The sequence below is a fragment of the Capra hircus genome, chromosome 8 (genome assembly GCF_001704415.2).
Source record: "Capra hircus breed San Clemente chromosome 8, ASM170441v1, whole genome shotgun sequence".
NCBI classification, from domain to species: domain Eukaryota; kingdom Metazoa; phylum Chordata; class Mammalia; order Artiodactyla; family Bovidae; genus Capra; species Capra hircus.
This window is the reverse complement of record NC_030815.1, coordinates 21656348-21678453: the sequence shown is the minus strand read 5'-3', so window position 1 is coordinate 21678453 and position 22106 is coordinate 21656348.

Here is a 22106-nt window from a genome sequence, read left to right as displayed (position 1 = left end):
GCTGCAGTCCATGGGGTTGCAAAGAGTTGTACATGACTGAGTGACTGAACTGAACCGAACAGAGCCCTCGTAGTTAACAAGAGTCCGAAATGCAGTTCATGGGTGCAAACTCAAAATGACAGAATGATCTCTGTTCGTTTCCAAGGCAAACCATTCAATATCACAGTAATCCAAGTCTATGCCCCAACCAGGAATGCTGAAGAAGCTGAATTTGAATGGTTCTATGAAGATGTACAAGACATTTTAGAACTAACACCCCCAAAAAAGATGTCCTTTTCATTATAGGGGACTGGAATGCAAAAGGAGGAAGTCAAGAAACACCTGGAGTAACAGGCAAATTTGGCCTTGGAATGCGGAATGAAGCAGGGCAAAGACTAATAGAGTTTTGCTAAGAAAATGCACTGGTCATAGCAAACACCCTCTTCTGACAACACAAGAGAAGACTCTACACATGGACATCACCAGATGGTCAACACCAAAATCAGATTGATTATAAGTTTTGCAGCCAGAGATGTAGAAGCACTATAGGGTCAGCAAAAACAAGACCTGGAGATGATGAGGCTCAGATCATGAACTCCTGATTGCCAATATCATATTTACATTGAAGAAATTAGGGAAAACCACCAGACCATCCAGTTCAGTTCAGTCGCTCAGTTGTGTCCACCTCTTTGCTACCCCATGAATCGCAGCATGCCAGGCCTCCCTGTCCATCACCAACTCCCGGAGTTCACTCAGAATCACGTCCATCGAGTCAATGATGCCATCTAGCCATCTCATCCTCTGTCATCCCCTTCTCCTCCTGCCCCCAATCCCTCCCAGCATCAGAGTCTTTTCCAATGAGTCAACTCTTTGCAGGAGGTGGCCAAAATACTGGAGTTTCAGCTTCAGCATCATTCCCTCCAAAGAAATCCCAGGGCTGATCTCCTTCAGAATGGACTGGCTGGATCTCCTTGCAGTCCAAGGGACTCTCAAGAGTCTTCTCCAACACCACAATTCAAAAGCATCATTTCTTCGGCACTCAGCTTTTTTCACAGTCCAACTCTCACATCCATACATGACCACTGGAAAAACCATAGTCTTGACTAGATGGAACTTTGTTGGCAAAGTAATGTCTCTGCTTTTAAATATGCTTTCTAGGTTGGTCATAACTTCTCTTCCAAGGAGTAAGCGTCTTTTAATTTCATGGCTGCAGTCACCATCTGCAGTGATTTTGGAGCCCCCCAAAATAAAGTCTGACACTGTTTCCACTGTTTCCCCATCTATTTCCAATGAAGTGATGGGACAAGATGCCATGATTTTTGTTTTCTGAATGTTGAGCTTTAAGCCAACTTTTTCACTCTCCACTTTCATCAAGAGGCTTTTTAGTTCCTCTTCACTTTCTGGCATAAGGGTTGTGTCATCCACATATCTGAAGTTATTGATATTTCTCCCAGCAATTGTGACTCCAGCTTGTGCTTCCTCTAGCCCAGAGTTTCTCATGATGTACTCTGCATAGAAGTTAAAGAAGCAGGGTGACAATATACAGCCTTGATGTACTCCTTTTCCTATTTGGAACCAGTCTGTTCTTCCATGTCCAGTTGTAACTGTTGCTTCCTGACCTGCATATAGATTTCTCAAGAGGCAGGTCAGGTGGTCTGGTTTTCCCATCTCTTGCAGAATTTTCCACAGTTTCTTGTGATCCACACAGTCAAAGGCTTTGGCATAGTCAATAAAGCAGAAATAGATGTTTTACTGGAACTCTCGATTTTATAATGATCCAGCAGATGTTGGCAATTTGATGTCTGGTACCTCTGCCTTTTCTAAAACCAGATTGAACATCGGGAAATTCATGGTTCATGTATTGCTGAAGCCTGGCTTGGAGAATTTTGAGCATTACTTTACTAGCATATGAGATGAGTGCAATTGTGCAGTAGATTGAGCATTCTTTGGCATTGCCTTTCTTTGGAATTTGAATGAAAACTGACCTTTTCCAGTCCTGTGGCCACTGCTGAGTTTTCCAAATTTGCTGGCATATTGAGTGCAGCACTTTCACAGCATCATCTTTCAGGATTTGAAATAGCTCAACTGGAATTCCATCCCCTCCACTAGCTTTGTTCATAGTCATGCTTTCTAAGGCCCACTTGACTTCACATTCCAGTATGTCTGGCTCTAGGTGAGTGATCACACCATCGTGATTATCTTGGTCATGAACATCTTTTTTGTATGGTTCTTCTGTGTATCCTTGCCACCTCTTCTTAATATCTTCTGCTTCTGTTAGGTCCATACCATTTCTGTCCTTTATCGAGCCCATTTTTGCATGATGTGTTCCCTTGGTGTCTCTAATTTTCTTGAAGAGATCTCTAGTCTTTCCCATTCTGTTGTTTACCTCTATTTCTTTGCATTGATAGCTAAGGAAGGCTTTCTTAACTCTTCTTGCTGTTCTTTGGCACTCTGCATTCAGATGCTTATATCTTTCCTATTCTCCTTTGCTTTTCATTTCTCTTCTTTTCACAGCTATTTGTAAGGCCTCCCCAGACAGCCATTTTGCTTTTTTTTTGCATTTCTTTTCCATGGGGATGGTCTTGATCCCTGTCTCCTGTATAATGTCAAGAATCTCCGTACATAGTTCATTAGACACTCTATCTATCAGATCTAGTGTCTTAAATCTATTTCTCACTTCCTCTGTATAATCATAAGGGATTTGATTTAGGTCATACCTCAATGGTCTAGTGGATTTCCCTACTTTCTTCAATTTAAGTCTGATTTTGGCAATAAGGAGTTCATGATCTGAGCCACAGTCAGCTCCTGGTCTTGTTTTTGTTGACTGTATAGAGCTTCTCCATCTTTGGATGCAAAGAATAGAATCAATCTGATTTCGGTGTTGACCATTTGGTGATGTCCATGTGTAGAGTCTTCTCTTGTGTTGTCGGAAGAGGGTGTTTGCTATGACCAGTGCATTTTCTTAGCAAAACTATTAGTCTTTGCCCTGCTTCATTCCGCATTCCAAGGCCAAATTTGCCTGTTACTCCAGGTGTTTCTTGACTTCCTCCTTTTGCATTCCAGTCCCCTATAATGAAAAGGACATCTTTTTGGGGGGTGTTATTTCTAAAATGTCTTGTACGTCTTCATAGAACCATTCAACTTCAGTTTCTTCAGCATTCCTGGTTGGGGCAAAGACTTGGATTACTGTGATATTGAATGGTTTGCCTTGGAAACGAACAGAGATCATTCTGCCATTTTTGAGCTTGCATCCAAGTACTGCATTTTGGACTCTTTTGTTGACCATGAAGACTACTCCATTTCTTCTAAGGGATTCCTGCCCGCAGTAGTAGATATAATGGTCATCTGAGTTAAATTCACCTATTCCAATACATTTTAGTTCGCTGATTCCTAGAATGCTGACATTCACTCTTGCCATCTCCTGTTTGACCACTTCCAATTTGCCTTGATTCATGGACCTGACATTCCAGGTTCCTATGCAATATTGCTCTTTATAGCATTGGACCTTGCTTCTATCACCAGCCACATCCACAACTGGCTATTATTTTTGGTTTGGCTCCATCACTTCATTTTGTCTGGAGTTATTCCTCCACTCATCTCCAGTAGCATATTGGGCACCTACCGACCTGGGGAGTTCCTCTTTCAGTATCCTATCATTTTCCTTTTCATACTGTTCATGGTGTTCTCAACACAAGAGTACTGAAGTGGTTTGCCATTCCCTTCTCCAGTGGACCACATTGTGTCAGACCTCTTCACCATGCCCGCCCACCGTGGGTGGCCCCACAGGGCATGGCTTAGTTTCGTTGAGTTAGACAAGGCTGTGGTCCTAGTGTGATTCGATTGACTAGTTTTCTGTGATTATGGTTTCAGTGTGTCTGCCCTCTGATGCCCTCTCACAACACCTACCATCTTACCTGGGTTTCTCTTACCTTGGATGAGGGGTATCTCCTCACCAAGGCGCCTCCTGACCTTGAACATGGAATAGCTCCTCTAGGCCCTCTGGCGCCGGCACAGCCACCGCTCCTTGGATGTTGGGTCCCTCCTCCAGCCCGCCGCCCCTGGCCTTGGGCAGGGGTAGGTCCTCTAGGCTGCTCCTGCGCTTTTGCAGCCTGGCACTCTCGGCCGCTGCCCTGACCTCGGATGCAGGGTAGCTCCTCTTGGCTGCCACCCCTGACCTCGGACATGGGGTAGCTCCTCTCGCCCGCTCTCTGCATGCCATCGCAGTCACCCGTGCTCTGCGCAGACCATCCAAGTATGACCTAAATCAAATCCCTTACAATTATACAGTGGAAGTGAAAAACAGATTCAAGGGATTAGATCTGATAGACAGAGTGACTGAAGAACTATGGACGGAGGTTGATGGCACTGTACAGGAGGCAGTGATCAAAACCATCCCAAGAAAAAGAAATGCAAACAGGCAAAATGGTTGTCTAAGGAGGCCTTACAAACAGCTGAGAAAAGAAGAGAAGTGAAAGGCAAATAACAAGAAGAGATAAGAAAGCCTTCCTCAGTGATCAATGCAAAGAAACAGAGGAAAACAATAGAATGGGGAAGACTGGAGATCTCTTCAAGAAAATTAGAGATACCAAGGGAACATTGCATGGGACATTCATTTCATTTCAAAGGACAGAAATGGTATGGACCTAACAGAAGCAGAAGATATCAAGAAGAAGTGGCAAGAATACACATAAGAACTATACAAAAGAGATCTTCATGAACCAGATAACCACAATGGTGTGATCACTCACCTAGAGCCAGACATCCTGGAATGTGAAGTCAAGTGGGCCTAGGAAACATCACTACAAACAAAGCTAGTAGAGGTGATGAAATTCCAGTTGAGCTATTTCAAATCCTAAAAGATGAAGCTGTGAAAGTGTGGCACTCAGTATGCCAGCAAATTTAGAAAACTCAGTGGTGGCCATAGGACTGGAAAAGTTCAGTTTTCATTCCAATCCCAAAGAAAGGAATTGCCAAAGAATATTCATACTTCTGCACAATTGCACTCATCTCACACACAAGCAAAGTAATGCTCAAAATTCTCCAAACCAGGCTTCAACAGTATGTGAACTGTGAACTTCCAGATATTTGACCTGGATATAGAAAATGCAGAGGAACAAGAGATCACATTACCAACATCCATTGGATCATCAAAAAATGAAGAGTGTTCCAGAAAAACATCTACTTCTGCTTTATTGAGTACACTGAAGCCTTTGAGTGTGTGGATCACAACAAACTATGGAAAATTCTGAAAGAGATCGGAATACCAGACCACCTGACCTGCCTCCTGAGAAATATGTATGCAGGTCAGGAAGCAACAGTTAGAACTGGACATGGAACAACAGACTGGTTCCAAATAGGAAAAGGAGTACGTCAAGGCTGTATGTTGTCACCCTGCTTATTTAACTTATATGCAGAGTACATCATGTGAAATGCCTGGCTGGATGAAGCACAAGCTGGAATCAAGATTGCTGGGAGAAATATCAATAACCTCAGATATGTAGATGACACCACTCTTATGGCAGAAAGTGAAGAACTAAAGAGCCTCTTGATGTAAGTGAAAATGGAGAGTGAAAAAGTTGGCTTAAAGCTCAACATTCAGAAAACTAAGATCATGGCATCTGGTCCCATCACTTCATGGCAAACAGATAGGGAAACAGTGAGAGACTATTTTGGGGGCACCAAAATGGCTGCAGATGGTAATTGCAACTGTGAAATTAAAAGACTCTTGTTCCTTGGGAGAAAAGCTATGACCAACCTAGACAGCATATTCAAAAGCAGAGACATTACTTTGCCAACAAAGGTCCATCTAATCAAGGCTATGGTTTTTCCAGTAGTCAAGTATGGATGTAAGAATTGGACTATAAAGAAAGCTGAGCGCTGAAGTATTGATGCTTTTAAACTGTGATGTTGGGGAAGATTCTTGATAATCCCTTGGACTGCAAGGGGATCAAGCCAGTCCATCTAAAGGAAATCAGTCCTGAATATTCATTGGAAGGACTGATGCTGAAGCTGAAACTCCAGTACTTTGGCCACCTATGCAAAGAACAGACTCACTAGAAAAGACCCTGATCCTGGGAAAGATTGAAGGCAGGAGGAGATGGGGACAACAGAGAATGAGATGGTTGGATGGCATCACTGACTCAACGGACATGAGTTTGAGTAAGGTCCAGAAGTTGGTGATGGACAGGGAAGCCTGGTGTGCTGCAGGCCATAGGGTTGCAAAGAGTCAGATACGACTGAGTGACTGAACTGAACTGAACTGAATATAGACACAATCACTGGATCTTAGGAAAAGTGTCTCATGTTTATAAGCCACAATCTGAATTTAAAATCAGTACAACAAATTCAGAGGAGCCAGAGAACTTATTCTAGCACTATAGTAGGTGGTTTCCAATACTTATACAATTATAAGAAATATTATATTTTAGCTTCAAGATAAATAACAATAATGTAACAACTGGCCTATCTAGTGATTTCTACCTTTGTGTTATTGGCCAGAACAGCTTAAAAGTAAGAGTAGCAAAAAGGTTAATATTTTCAATTGCATAACTTTGACATATAGGATAAAATTGAGGTTATGAGTAAATAGGAAGGAGAAAGCAGTAATTGGGCAGACAAAAATCTGTGCTTGCTGTAATATCTCAATAAATGATAATAATAATAATAATGATGAATATTATTAACCCTTTTCACAGATGAGGAAGCTAGACTGACTAAATGTTTAAGTAACTTGCTTTAGGTCACAGAGCTAATGGGTGGTATAGCCATACCACCAGGTTTTTGAACCTGGCAGCTTGGCTCCAGACTGTGCTCTAAACTGTTTTACTGAAAAAGCTTAAAAATGCATGAATAGTCTTAAAGCACATACATACCTATACATTTGTAAATTTTAGCATCAAGATCATTGTTCAACTAGTATTAAGAATGTAGAACTCTTTGGAAAAACCCATTATATGTTTTCTATTTACTTTAACTCTTTAAAATCTCTTTTAAATTATTTTTAAGTGAAATAAGGAAAGAAAAGTGCACATGGAATCAAACTGAAACTATAGTAAATAATATAGATGCAATATGAAAATATAAATGGATGCAATAAAAAGCAAGTCTCTTACCCTAGACTCCAAATTTCTGGAGGCAATCACAGAAGCAATCCTTATCCTGTCAGAGGTTGTTATTACTCCCTGCTTTCCAGGATGTCTGGCTGTACTATCCAAACTTGCTTTCTTCCTTTCAGTAACTGACCATCTAATTTTATGTGGCCACATGGGTGCTTTGCTCAACAATATTCTTTCTAGCTTTCCTTATAGCTAGGTGTGAGTATTTGACTGAATCCCAGGCAATGGGATATTAGTGGTATGATGCATATAAATTCCTCCACCTAAATTATGCAGAGAATGGCAAACGGAATTGTTCCTAGATTTAAAAAGAATTCACCCATTTCCTGTCTATAGCTCAACTGTAAACTGTTATTTAGGAGAGAATTAAAAAATTTCCCTCTTTAGTTTAATGCACAGACTAAGTTGCGGAAACAAAGAGTCACGGAAATAAAAATAACATTTCTTTAGTCTCTAATCATTAAATCACTTCTTAGTTCATTTGATAAAGACTAATGATAATATATTAATACATGTTTTGGCTTCATAAACATTTTTGAATTTTCTAAGCCTTAAATTTCCAGCAGGAAACACTGTTGATCAAATTTCTCATATATCAACACTTTATTAAGAGATAAGTTTTAACATGTTCTTTTCTCAGAGATGAAATGTTAAGAAACAAAAGTTAATAAATTTGATTGATTTTGCTTTTCTTGATGAAAGCCTGCCTTTTATGTTTTTAGAGTAGTTATGTAATGTGAACACTAAATAAGGACTGGCCACAGTTTTGTTTTTGTTTTTTTAATATTTGTCTATGGAACAATCAAAGGATCTTATATCATCTAAGTGAAAAGGACAAAGTGGTTTTGTGTTGTGTGTGTGTGTGTGAGAGAGAGAGAGAGAGAGAGAGAGAGAAAGAGGGAGAAAGAGGGAGAGAGACTTTTTGTAGATGTTTTAATATTAAGAGACCAAGTATTAGTCACTCAGTCATTTGTGTCCGACTCTTTGTGACTCAGTCATTTGTGTCCGACTCTTTGTGACCCCATGGACTGTAGCCCACCAAGCTCCTCTGTCAATGGAATTCTCCAGGCAACAATACTGAAGTGAGTTGCCATTTACTTCTCCAGGGAATCTTCCTGTCCCAGGGATGGAACCCGGCTCTCCCACATTTCAGGCATTCTCTATCGACTGAGCTATCAGGGAAGGCCTTTAAGTGACCAAAACAAGGCAAATACCTCCACGCTGAGAAGTTGCTTCTTCTTTTAGTCAGTTTTGTTAATACAATTCTGGAGATTACTTTTCAGTTCAAATGAATTTAAAAGCAAGTTGTGTGACAAAATCTGAATTGATTAGAACCACATGTGTTACTAAGCTGACTTCCAAGCCAGTTGGTCTTGCCTTTTATTTCCTACCTTTCTATGCAGGGAGAATGCAAGTACTTATTAATGTTCTCTGAGATCCTGCATAAACCCCACAGAAAACAAGGAGGAAATGTAAAACAGGGATCAAAATATATTCAATGTCTTTTATGTATCTTTTTATTTCCTTTTATCTCTGTTTCTTTAAAGTTTTCATTACATGAGTTAGTGTTTATTTTTTGTAGTGGATACAATTGTTTTTCATATGCAACCAAACACCTTGTAGAAAAGAGAAAATGTGGTTCAAGGTCAGTGAAGGATTTTACAGACTAATTAGAGAAACCATAAGGAAAATAAGAACCTAAAGGCATATGGCTGTTTTATCTTAGTTCAGAGGAGAAAATTCCTTTTAGTTTCTCCATAAGTAGAGAAAGTTCTATTTATAATTTACTAAAATTGATTGGCAAGGCTGGTAGAGAAAATAAGGTTAAACTCATTTTTAATTTTCTTATGGGTTCATATTTATTAGAGAGTAAAATGTGTATATTCATTGGACATAATAGAGAATATTCCATATCTCCAAATGTGTTGTATAAAACAGTCATTTTTCACATCCCCTGATATTGTTGGTAGTTGAACATATGAAATTGAGGGAGCGAAGTCAGTCACATTGAAGCTTCTGAAGAAAATGTCAGTCTCAGATTTTGAAGAGTTAACTTCATGTGTTTTAAACATGTGGTTTAAAAAAGGAAATATAAAAAGATCTCGAAAGTCTTTCTACATACATTTTGGCTCTAAGTATGGAAATTTCTGAGTGAGCTTTAAATACTCTTAATGACTTTTACCATTCTGTTGCCATGTAGAAATATGAGCCTATTATAAAGACTCTGTCTGGTTTTCACTAAAGTCTGAAGGCTACCATCTTTATCCAGAGGTTTTATTTTACAGGGTAAGAAGTTAACCTGCCTCCTGCACCATCTCCATCATCTGCTCACCTCTACCTCTCTCCCCTGTGGCCACTACCACCACCACATCCCACAGCACTCATTAGAGTTTTTAAGTGAGTTTAAGAGAACCATTTGCTTACAGATCAAAAGTTAGCAGTAGTGTGCATTATTGAGTAAAGGGGTTTTCTGTAATTTATTTCTCTCTCTTGTTCTGCTTCCTGTAATTTGCCTGTCCTACATCTCTTACTACAGGGCCTCCGTTTCTCAGTGGGAGCTCGACTGGCAATTGGGTGAGACAATGCTTTATTTAAGTGCAGAATGTTGCTTCTCAATCTTTGACATTTAGCAACCCTGGCTTGCACTCACTAAATGTTGTAGCACTTCCTAGCCATTGTGAAAAGCAAAAACTTTTTCTCACATTTCCAATACCTTATAGGAAGCTAGTACTAGCCCTTGTTGGGGACCATTGGTAGACTAAAGCTCCCAAGGATATTGGTAGGATATATGTATTTCTGCTATTCAAGCATTAATGTTTACTCTGGGTAATATTATGACAGATGTGGAAGCATATAAAAGTCAAGACTTGCCAGCAAGACAATAAGTGAACAAACTGGGGCTCCCAATTTCTTCACACTGTAATAATGCTCACACAAAATAAATATATAGGTTTTGAAATTGTCTGCAGTTGTTCTGGTTTTCCTAAGAGCTATAATCTACTGGGTAACAGAAGGAAATTCAGTTTCATTTTATGATCTCACTGTAATCAACAATGTCAGTGACTTTCTATATAACCCAAACTCTTCTTATATGCCTCAGGAAAAACACGTGGTCTTTTCAGATTTGCTCCATTGCCAGGAAGTGCTGGGGTATATAGGGAAAAGACGGCTGAAGGCATCCACTTGGCAGCAGAGAAGATGAAGCCCTCTAATCATCCTGTTGCTCTTTAGATACTCTTTGTTGGTCTCCTCTCTGATGGATTCCTGTTGCACTGCAGCTCACTGTGTTTAGCTGTTTGAATAAACATGATCTTCCAGGTGAAGACCAGGGCTCAGCTGAAAGTCTTTGAGCTTGACATCCCCACAAGAGATAGATTTCTTTTCTCTGGGTCTAGGGAGTGTTTTGTATTTTTTTTTTTTTAACTTTCTTTCCCCATATAGGCAAAGACTTCTTCTCTCTTACACATAGGCCATGTAAAGACAGAAGGACTGTTTCAGTTTTACCTGTCTACCTGCCTTGCAACGTTACTTTAGCTCTGATGCCAAGGCTGGACTGGAAATGTCAATGTGCAAACTTGTGGAGGTTTCCTCTCTCACCTTGCAACTGCCTGGGTATTTTTGGTCACCTATGTACTTTCCCTGGAGTTTCCAAATATTACCCTCTTCCTCCATCTTACCCCAAATTCCTTGGTACTGCAAGGGGTGGGAAATATCTTCCTTAATTTTTCTTTCTGTTGCTGTTCAGTTGCTCAGTTGTGTCTCTTTGCGACCCCACAGACTGCAGCATGCTAGGCTTCCCTGTCCTTCCTATCACCTGGAGTATTCTCAAACTCATGTCCATTAAATCCATATATAAATTGTGAAGTGTGCCAAGCATCTGTTTTAACAATACCAAGATTTCAAACATATATTTTGCTGTACTATTTTTTGAGCAAAACCAGATAAATATTAACAATTTTTTCTATTTCTGTTCCTCTTATTGATATTAGTAAACTAATTAGACAGATGGCTACATTTGGCTATTAGAGGAGAAACTTGTGTTAAGGAAATGTATATATATGCATATATATATATATACACACACACACACACACACACACACACACACACACACATATCAGTTCAGTTCAGTTACTCAGTCATGTACAACTCTTTGTGACCCCATGGACTACAGCATGCCAGGCTTCCCTGTCCATCACCAACTTCTGGAGCTTATTCAAACTCATGTCCATTGAGTCAGTGATGCCATCCAACCATCCCATTCTCCATCATCCCCATCACCTCCTGCCTTCAATCTTTCCCAGGATCAGGGTCTTTTTAAATGAGTCACTTCTTTGCAAAAGGTAGCCAGAGTATTGGAGTTTCAGCTTCAGCATCAGTCCTTCCAATGAATATTCAGGACTGATTCCCTTTAGGATTGACTGGTTTGATCTTCTTGCAATCCAAGGGACTCTCAAGAGTCTTCTCTAACACCAGAGTTCAAAATCATCAATTCATCAGCATTCAGCTTTCTTTATGGCCCAAACCTCGCATCCATACTTGACTACTGGAAAAACCATAGCTTTGACCAGATGGACCTTTGTTGACAAAACATTGTCTCTGCTTTTTAATATGCTATCTAGATTGATCATAGTTTTCCTTCCAAGGAGCAAGAGTCTTTTTATTTTCTGGCTGCAGTCACCATCTGCAGTCATTTTGGAGCCCTCCAAAATAATGTCTCTCACTGTTTCCTTATCTATTTGCCATGAAGAGATGGGACTGGATTCCATGATCTTAGTTTTCTGAATGTTGAGTTTTAAGCCAACTTTTTCACTCTCCTCTTTCACTTTCATCAAGAGTATCTTTAAGTTCTTCACTTTCTGCCACAAGAGTGGTATAATCTGCATATCTGATGTTAGTGATATTTCTCCTGGCAGTCTTGATTCTGGCTTGTACTTCATTCAGCTCAACATTTCACATGATGTACTCTGCATATAAGTTAAATAATCTGAGTGACAGTATGCAACCTTGATGTACTCCTTTCCCTATTTGGAGCCAGTCTGTTGTTCCATGTCCAGTTCTAACTGTTGCTACTTGACCTGCATACATATTTCTCAGGAGGCAGATAAGGTGGTCTGGTATTCCTGTCTCTTTCAGAATTTTCCATAGTTTGTTGTGATCCACACACTCAAAGGCTTGGGTATAGTCAATAAAGCAGAAGTAGATGTTTTTATGGAACTCTCTGCTTTATTGATAATCCAATGGATGTTGGCAATTTGATCTCTTGTTCCTCTGCCTTTTCTAAAACCAGCTTGAACATCTGGAAGTTCATGGTTCATGTACTTTTGAAGATTGGCTTGGAGAATTTTGAGCATTACTTTGCTAGCATGAGAGATGAGTGCAGTTGTGAGGTAGTTGGAGCATTCTTTGGCATTGCCTTTCTTTGGGATTGGAATGAAAACTGACCTTCTCCAGTCCTGTGGCCACCACTGAATTTTCTAAATTTGCTGGCATACTGAGTGCCACACTTTCACAGCTTCATCTTTTAGGATTTGAAATAGCTTAACTGGGATTCCATCACCTCTACTAGCTTTGTTTGTAGTGATGTTTCCTAGGCCCACTTAACTTCACGTTCCAGGATGTCTGGCTCTAGGTGAGCGATCACACCATTGTGGTTATCTGGTTCATGAAGATCTTTTTTGTAGCTATTCTGTGTATTCTTGCCACCTCTTCTTAATATCTTCTGCTTCTGTTAGGCCATATTATTTCTGTCCTTTATTGTGCCCATCTCTGCATGAAATGTTTCCTTGGTATCTCTCATCTTCTTGAAGAGATCTCTAGTTTTTCCATTCTATTGTTTTCCTCTATTTCTTTGCATTGATCACTGAGGAAGGCTTTCTTATCTCTCCTGCTATTCTTTAGAACTCTGCATTCAAATGAGTATATCTTTCCTTTTCTCTTTTGCCTTTCACTTCTCTTCTTTTCACGGCTATTTGTGAGGCCTCCTCAGATAACAATTTTGCCTGTTTGTATTTCTTTTTCTTGGGGATGGTCTTGATCACTGCCTCCTGTACAGTGCCACAAACCTCTGTCCATAGTTCTTCAGGCACTCTATCAGATATTGAATGTATTTATCAGTTCTACTGTGTAATCGTTAGAGATTTGATTTAGGTCATACTTGGATGGTCTGGTGGTTTTCCCTACTTTCTTCAATTTAAATCTGAATTTGGCAATAAGGAGTTCATGATCTGAGCCACAGTCAGCTCCTGGTCTTGTTTTTGCTGACTCTATAGCGCTTCTCCATCTCTGGCTGCAAAGATTTCATTATTGACCATCTGGTGATGTCCATGTGTAGAGTCTTCTCTTGTCTTGTTGGAAGCAGGTACTTGCTATGACCAATGTGTTCTCTTGGCAAAAACTCTGTTAGTCTTTGACCTGCTTTGTTTTGTAATCCAAGGCCAAATTCGCCTTTTACTCCAGGTATCTCTTGACTTCCTACTTTTGTAATCCATCCCCTATAATGAAATGTTTCTATATATACATATATATAGAAACTTGTATACTAAGAAAAGCATACTGATTTATTTTTCTGTTATTAACAACATATAACAGCCAAGTGTGTTGATAATTATGAATCATTAAGTCAATTAAGTGTTATCTGTGGGTATTATGGACCAGGGGAAAGTTTAATCTGACATGTTAGTGTGGTATGGAATCTGATACATAGATGTAAGAAAGTGAAAGTCCCTCAGTCATGTACAACTCTTTGTGACCCCATGGACTATACAATCCATTGAATTCTCTTGGCCAGAATACTGGAGTGGGTACCCTTTCCTTTCTCCAGGGGATCTTCCCAACCCAGGGATCGAACCCAGGTCCTGCACTGTGGATATATTCTTTACCAGCTGAACTACAAGGGAAGTCCATTTGGTGTGAATGGAAAGGAGAGAAATGGTACAATCACCACAATTATACTGAACTTTTGTATATCTGAAAACATAATATAATTTTAAACTGTCTGAAAAGTAACTATATTAAGGGGTATAAAGGCACAAAACTAATCATTATAGAGCTTTTCTAATTATCTCTCCAAAATGTCATAGGAAATACCTACAAACACATAAAAATAAGAAAGACAAGACATAAATCTAAGTAGTAGTTATTTTACTGTTGTTAAGACATTCTTTCTAATTATTCAGTGGTTTAACTTCCCTGGTGGCTCAGAAGGTAAAGCGTCTGCCTACAATGCGTGAGACCCAGGTTCAATCCCTGGGCTGGTAAGATCTCCTGGAGAAGAAATGGCAAGCCACTCCAGTATTCTTGCCTGGAAAATCCCATGGACGGAGGAGCCTTGTAGGTTACAGTCCATGGGGTTGCAAAGAGTCACACATGATGGAGCAACTTCACTTTCACTTTCAGTGCTTACCAGAGGAATATGATATATGATAAGATTTTTTTTTTTAGAGAGAGAAAATTTAAAATTGGAAAAAAGATTTAGTTCTCCAAATAATTACTTTTCCCTTTGCAAACTGGAAAAAAAGGCTATCTTCATTCAGTTTTAAGAACAGAAACCTTCCCTAAAGATGGCAAAATTATTAAGAAAAAATAGTCTCAGTTTTAGGTTCCCAGGTGGCGCTAATGGTAAAGAACTTGCTCCCAATGCAAGAGACAAAAGAGATGCATGTTCAGTCCCTGGGTCAAGAAGATCCCCTGGAGGAAGAGATGGCAATCCACTCCTGTATTCTTGCCTGGAGAATCCGGTGGACAGAGGAGCCTGGTGGGCTATGGTCTATAGGTTTTCAAAGAGTTGAACGCGACTGAAGTGACTTAGCATGCAGTCTCAGTTTTAAAAATAAATATATTCTAATCTAGAAGACAGACAATAGTATAAACAAATCGAAATAGAAAATGATATTATTATCATAGAAATAATGGCAGATTCTTGGGGAAATGCCAAGAGATGTACCAATATCTTTTGGGAGCTTACAGCTGAGATGGATCTTGAAAGAGGAATAATATTTTTCAAGGTCAGTGGTAATCTGGAATATCATCAACTCCATCTTAATGTTGAATTTTAGTTTGCCATATATTTTAAATAATGTTAAGAAAATGTTCATCTCTTCCCTTAAAATATTTAAAAACATCAAGAATCATTTTATCAAAAGTTTGGTATCTGATGAAACAATTAAAGATTATTTATTATTCTTGTGTAGCAATTCTGGGGTGAACCTCTGTGCAATTTACAAATAATATACTGCTTAATTCTTCTTGTCAGGTTTTTTCTTTTAAAACACTATTGAGGTATATTTTACAATATGTAAAATGTATCTATTTTAAGTGTAAATTTTGATCAATCTGCAGAGACAATGGTCAATTTTATAAATCTTTTCCAAGAACCAGCTTTAGGTATCACTGATTTTTCTCTATTGTTTTCCATATTCTATTACATGGATTTTAGCTTGGACCTTTATTATTTCCTTTCATTTACTTATTAAGTTTCAATTTTGCTCTTCATTTTCTAGCTTCTTAGATAATTTATTTTTTATCTTTCCTTGTAAAAAAAAAATTTTAAGCCCTATCAGTTCAGTTCAGTTCAGTTCAGTCACTCAGTCATGTCCGACTCTTTGCAACCCCATGAATCGCAGCATGCAAGGCCTCCCTGTCCATTACCAACTCCCGGAGTTCACTCAGACTCAGTCCATCGAGTCACTGATGCCATCCAGCCATCTCATCCTCTGTCTTCCCCTTCTCCTCCTGCCCCCAATCCCTCCCAGCATCAGAGTCTTTTCCAATGAGTCACCTCTTCGCATGAGGTGGCCAAAGTACTGGAGTTTGAGATTTAGCATCATTCCTTCCAAAGAACACCCAGGGCTGATATCCTTTAGAATGGACTAGTTGTATCTCCTTGCAGTCCAAGGGACTCTCAGGAGTCTTCTCCAACACCACTGTTCAAAAGCATCAATTCTTCAGCACTCAGCTTTCTTTAAAGCCATCTATATTCCTCTAAATTCTATGTTAGCTGTATCTCACAGATTTTGATATCTTGTATTTTTATTACCATTCAGTTGATAGCATTTTACAATTTCCCTTATTATTTCTTTCTTAACCATGGTTTGTTATCAACTTTATTGTTTAATTTACAAATAGTGGGAATTTTCCAAGTATCTTTTTTCCTCAATATTTATTTTAAAATATCCAGACGGTACAACTTACTCTTTTTGGTGTATGGTTTTATGAGTTTTGACAAATGCTTGAAGCCATGTAAGTGTCACCATCAAGCTACAGAACAATTTTATCACCCTTACCAAATTCCATTATGCTTACCCTTTGTATTTGATATCTTTTTGAGAACTCAAGGTGAATTTTGGCTTTGGGTCTCTGCTAGTTATTGTCTTTTTACTTTCATCCAAGACTCAATTGCTAAGATGATAAAACACCTTGGCTGCAATTTTGGTATCAGTTTAATACTCTAATGTCCAGCCTTATCTTGTTTACCCCTCATTCTTTCCCCTGTTATCTTCAGTCTGCCAACCATATGATTAAAAAAAAAAAAGTTATTTTATGTTTCAGTTCCAAAGTTCGATTTGGTTCTTTTTTATACTTTTTATTTCTATGATGATACATTCTGTCTTTCCCTTTATTTCAAGACTGGTCATTCTTATTTATTGGCTTATGGCTATAATAGCTGTTTTAAAGTGTTAAGTCTTTGAAAATTCCAACATCTGTATGTCTTGGAGTTGGTATGAGCTAATTATCTTTTTCTTTGACATACATTGAAATTTCCTAATTCTTTGTATATTGAATAATTTTGGATTGTATTCTATACACTTTGAATTTTGTTAAGTGAATCTGGATCTTGTTTAAATTCTACAGAAATACAGCTTTTGTTTCTGTTCTTATTTTAACATGCATTTGACCCAGCTAAATTCAGGTTGCAAGTCCATACTTTCCTTCTATAAACTGTTTGTTCAATGTCAATTTATTTTTCAAAACCTTTCAGTAGTACTTGTGTATATTTCATATGTTTGCTATATAGTGGCTAGTCTTGAATCTGGGAAGTGCTTTATCCCATAATTATGTTCTTACAATTTGATATGCTCATTAGGGTCAGTTTCACCAAGGATAGCTCAAGGAAAGTTTCCCTGAGGATATTTCTTTGAAAGTGAAAGTGAAAGTTAAGTCACTCAGTCGTGTTCGACTCTTTGTGACCCTGTGGACTGTAGCCTACCAGGCTCCCCTATCCATGGGATTCTCCAGGCAAGAATACTGGAGTGGGTTTCTATGTCCTTCTCCAGGGGATCTTCCTGACCCAGGGATTGAACCCAAGGATTGAACCCAGGGATCAAATCAGGTATCCCACATTGGAGGCAGATGCTTTAACCTCTGAGCCACCAGGGAAGCCATTAGGGTATCCTAAAGGATATTTCCTTGAGAATATCCTTTCACCAAGGATAGTTTCACCAGGAATTCATCTATAACTTTTCAGAGTCACTCTCTTGAGGTTTTTCTCCACCAAATATCCCCTTCATTTTTTGGCTCCTAGGTACTTCTTTTTCTTTTCCTCTGCCTTAAAGGTCAGGGCTTTAGTTTATCTGCTCTGTCATACACTTCTTGAAGCTATATTTGCATCCAAGGTCATGAGGAGAGAAGATATAAAGGGGAACAAACAATGAGATTTTTCAAATGCTCTTGTGACTGCAATTCAACTGACCTAAGAGAATGGTTTCCACTCTTTGTGGTGGCTTGTGCTTGCCCAGAAACTATGGCTATTACTGTTAGCATTGCCATGAGATTTCCTGATTGTTGGGCTACAAGAAAAAAGAAGAAACAAAAATTCCAGGGTTTTGTTTTTTTTTTCACACTATTTCTTTCATTATTAGTATCCTTTAAAAATTTTTTTTCATCTTTTGACAAGATATGTAGAGGTTCTCTTGAGACTCTTTCTGTCTTAATCTGGTATGCATTTCCTGCTTTTTGCTGCCTTTAAGTTCAGGCTGGGAGATATTTGAGAAAGGAAAAACTAACTTCCAATTCGGTGACACTTAATGTTCTAGTTTCCTATCTAGTTCACACATCCATGCAGAATTGCTTCAGTTGTGTCCCACTCTTTGTGACCCTATGGACTGTAGGTTGCCAAGCTCCTCTGTCCAGGGATTCTCCAGACAAGAATATTACAGTGGGTTGCCATGTCCTCCTCCACGGGATCTTCCCGACCAAGGATTGAACCTGCTTTGGCAGGTGGTTCTTTACCACTAGCACCACCTGGGAACCCCTTTACTAGTTTACTTGCTATAATTTACTTTTCAGAATCTTAACATGGGTATTCTGTGAATTGTCTTCTGAATTTTGGGTGTATTCAGGGTCATTGTAAGGATAGAAATTAGTTTCTTTTGACTGGAACTGGAACCTGAAGTCTTAAAAAAAAAAAAAAGACGTAGAAAGGCAGTTATGAAGAGGAGAGGCAGTAAACTCACAGAAAAAAGATGAAAAGGAAGCTGGGACTGGTAAGAAGATAATGAAGAAAACAGTGAGTAATTATAGAAATGAAAACCACTATCAGGAGATATTATTCTTTCTACAAATAGGTTAAATTTGGTGTCTTCAAGGAACTAAGGTTGAAAGGACTCATAAAGAAATTAAAGAACATTGAAAAACTTAAAGGACACTTTGTGGTAGCTGTAGCTTGTATACCAGTTTGAATTTTCATTATTGGTGGTAAGCGGGAGCACCATAAAGAAAAATGGATGTTTCGTGTGGGCAAGTAGAGAGGAGAACTTGTGAAACCAGACTATGTTTTTATTGAAGTAATGTCATCTTCATCTACTGTGTAGTAAAATCTATGAAAAGTTTGATTATAGGAAGGATATATCAAACTGAATTTTGAAGATACTTATTCTATTAATAATATATTGAGAAATAGTAAAAGTAGATTAGAAATGAATACAGCAATTTAGCTGCTGAGTAAATGATTTATAACACCAGAGAATGTTTGTTTAGTCATAGCAGAAGGTACAGTAAGGCATAGTAAATTACTTTAATTCAAATCAGCAAAAATCTTAAAGATATCTGGTTCAGTAAGTACCAATAGAGTTGATACATATTTTTAAAAAGAAATAACATGCAAAAAGAAATCTGTAGATTCATTAGTCTTGGCTATTATTTCTTAATCTTGGGCACAAGAGAGCATTTATAATCATGCTGACGACATAAGACTAAGCATCATAAACACTTTTTTCTTTATAATATTACCAAAGTTAGAATGCAATCTATCAATTATTAATTGTAAACAAAATGAATTCTGTTTTGAGTAATCATGGTGTTTCTGTTCTTGATACTTTATATTTGATTCTAGGATCCTATTCTTATTTATTAATTTAGACTATTAAATCTGAATTTTCTTTTCCTATGCATTTTGTTTAATTTTTTTAATCTCTGCTGTACTGATTTAGCTAAATCCATATGGCTTCTCTGGTGGCTCAGTGGTAAAGAATCTGACTGCAATGCAGGAGATACAGATTAGATCCCTGGGTCAGGGATATCCCCTGGAGCAGGAAATGGCAATCTACTCCAGTATTGCCTTGGAAATCCCATGGACAGAGGAGCCTGTCATAATGCAGTCCATGTGGTCACAAAAGAGTCATACCTAACTTAGTGAATAAAACAACAACAACAAATATGGCTTTAAGCAGTCTTCTTTCTCTTTCCAGATGTTTCTTCCCCCCCCCCCCCCAACCCCAGACCTGTTTCTTGCTTTTTCAATCGACTTATTCTTACTGGAATCACTCAATGTATTTTTTACTTCTGCTCCCCACCCTTATCCCATTTTGTTGTTCCTGACAAACTATCTCCTGTTCTTAGAAATAAAAGAGCTTTTAGGGTCATATTAACTGTCACAGGTTTACTTTTGGATGAATGACATGATGACGTTTTAAGATTTCAATGTAAATTCATCTAGTAGTTGTGATGGAATTCATCTTTAGAGAGTTGTCTATGTCTTTGTTTCCATTATTTGTGGAATCTGATCATGTTTGATTTAACTGTATGAATTTTATCTATATATTATTGAATACTAAAAGCCTCTTGATGAAAGTGAAAGAGGAGAGTGAAAAAGTTGGCTTAAAGCTCAACATTCAGAAACTAAGATCATGGCATCTGGTCCCATCACTTCATGGGGAATAGATGGGGAAATAGTGTCAGACTATTTTGGGGGGCTCCAAAATCACTGAAGATGGTGATTGCAGCCATGAAATTAAAAGATACTTACTCCTTGGAAGGAAAGTTATGACCAACCTAGATAGCATATTAAAAATCAGAGATATTACTTTGCCAACAAAGCTCTGTCTAGTCAAGGCTATGGCTTTTCCAGTGGTCAGGTATGGATGTGAGAGTTGGACTGTGAAGAAAGCTGAGCACCAAAGAATTGATGCTTTTGAACTGTGGTGTTGGAGAAGACTCTTGAGAGTCTCTTGGACTGCAAGGAAATCCAACCAGTCCATTCTGAAGGAGATCAGCCCTGGATGTTTATTGGAAGGACTGATGCTAAAGCTGAAACTCCAATACTTTGGCCACCTCATGCAAAGAGTTGACTCATTGGAAAAGACTCTGTTGCTGGGAGGGATTGAGGGCAGGAGGAGAAGGGGACGACAGAGGATGAGATGGCTGGATGGCATCACTGACTCAATACCCGTGAGTTTGAGTGAATTCCAGGAGTTGGTGATGGACAGGGAGGCCTGGTGTGCTGTGATTCATGGAGTCCCAAAGAGTCAGACACGACTGAGTGAACTGAACTGAATATAAACTTGAATTATCATGAGATAGAAAAATAGAATGGGTTAATAATAAGATAGAAAGCAGATAAATTGACCAGGAGATCTAAATGCTTGGCTCCCATCAGAATCAATGATCATTTACCACAATTGATTCCTTTTTAATTGTTTCTTCTAACATGTTAGTTTGGCATTGCCTTTTATTTTCCACACACAGTTTGGAAATGTCCAACCATCACAATTCCAATAAACTTCAATTTTAATGTTCTTTACTGAGCAATAAAGTCCTAATATGGTCTAGGATGAGTCAGCAATTCATAGGAGACAGATGGGGTTTTTCCAGTATGGCTCTGACTTGGATTTTATTTAGTGCCAAAATAATACTGAACACTGAAAACACACACACAAACATACACACAGGGTTTCTCTTTCCCAGGTTAATGAATTAATTTAGGAACTAAAGGAAATATTCATACCTGAATGATCTAGTGGTTTTCCCTGTTTTCTTCAATTTAAGTCAGAATTTGGCAATAAGGAATTCATGATCTGAGCCACAGTCAGCACCTGGTCTTGTTTTAGCTGACCATATAGAGCTTCTCCATCTTTGGCTGAAAAGAATATAATCAATCTGATTTCAGCGTTGACCATCTAGTGATGTCCATGTGTAGAGTCTTCTCTTGTGTTGTTGGAAGAGGGTGTTTGCTATGACCAGCTGTTCTCTTGACAAAACTCTATTAGCCTTTGCCCCACTTCATTCTGTACTCCAAGGGCAAATTTGCCTGTTAATTCCAGGTGTTTCTTGACTTCCTCCTTTTGCATTCCAGTCCCCTATAATGAAAAGGACATCTTTTTTGGGTGTTAGTTCTAAAAGGTTTTGTAGGTCTTCATAAAATAAAATCAAATCTCTTACAATTATACAGTGGAAGTGAGAAATAGATTTAAGGGCCTAGATCTGATAGACAGAGTGCCTGATGAACTATGGACAGAACTTCATGACATTGTACAGGAGACAAGGATGAAGACAAACCCTAAGAAAAATAAATGCAAAAATGCAAAATGGATGTCCGAGGAGGTCTTACAAATAGCTGTGAAAAAAGAGAAGTGAAAGCCAAAGGAGAAAAGGAAAGATATACCCATTTGAATGCAGAGTTCCAAAGAATAGCAAGGAGAGATAAGAAAGCCTTCCTCAGTGATCAGTGCAAAGACATAGAGGAAAACAATAGAATGGGAAAGACTAGAGATCTCTTCAAGAAAATAAGGGATACAA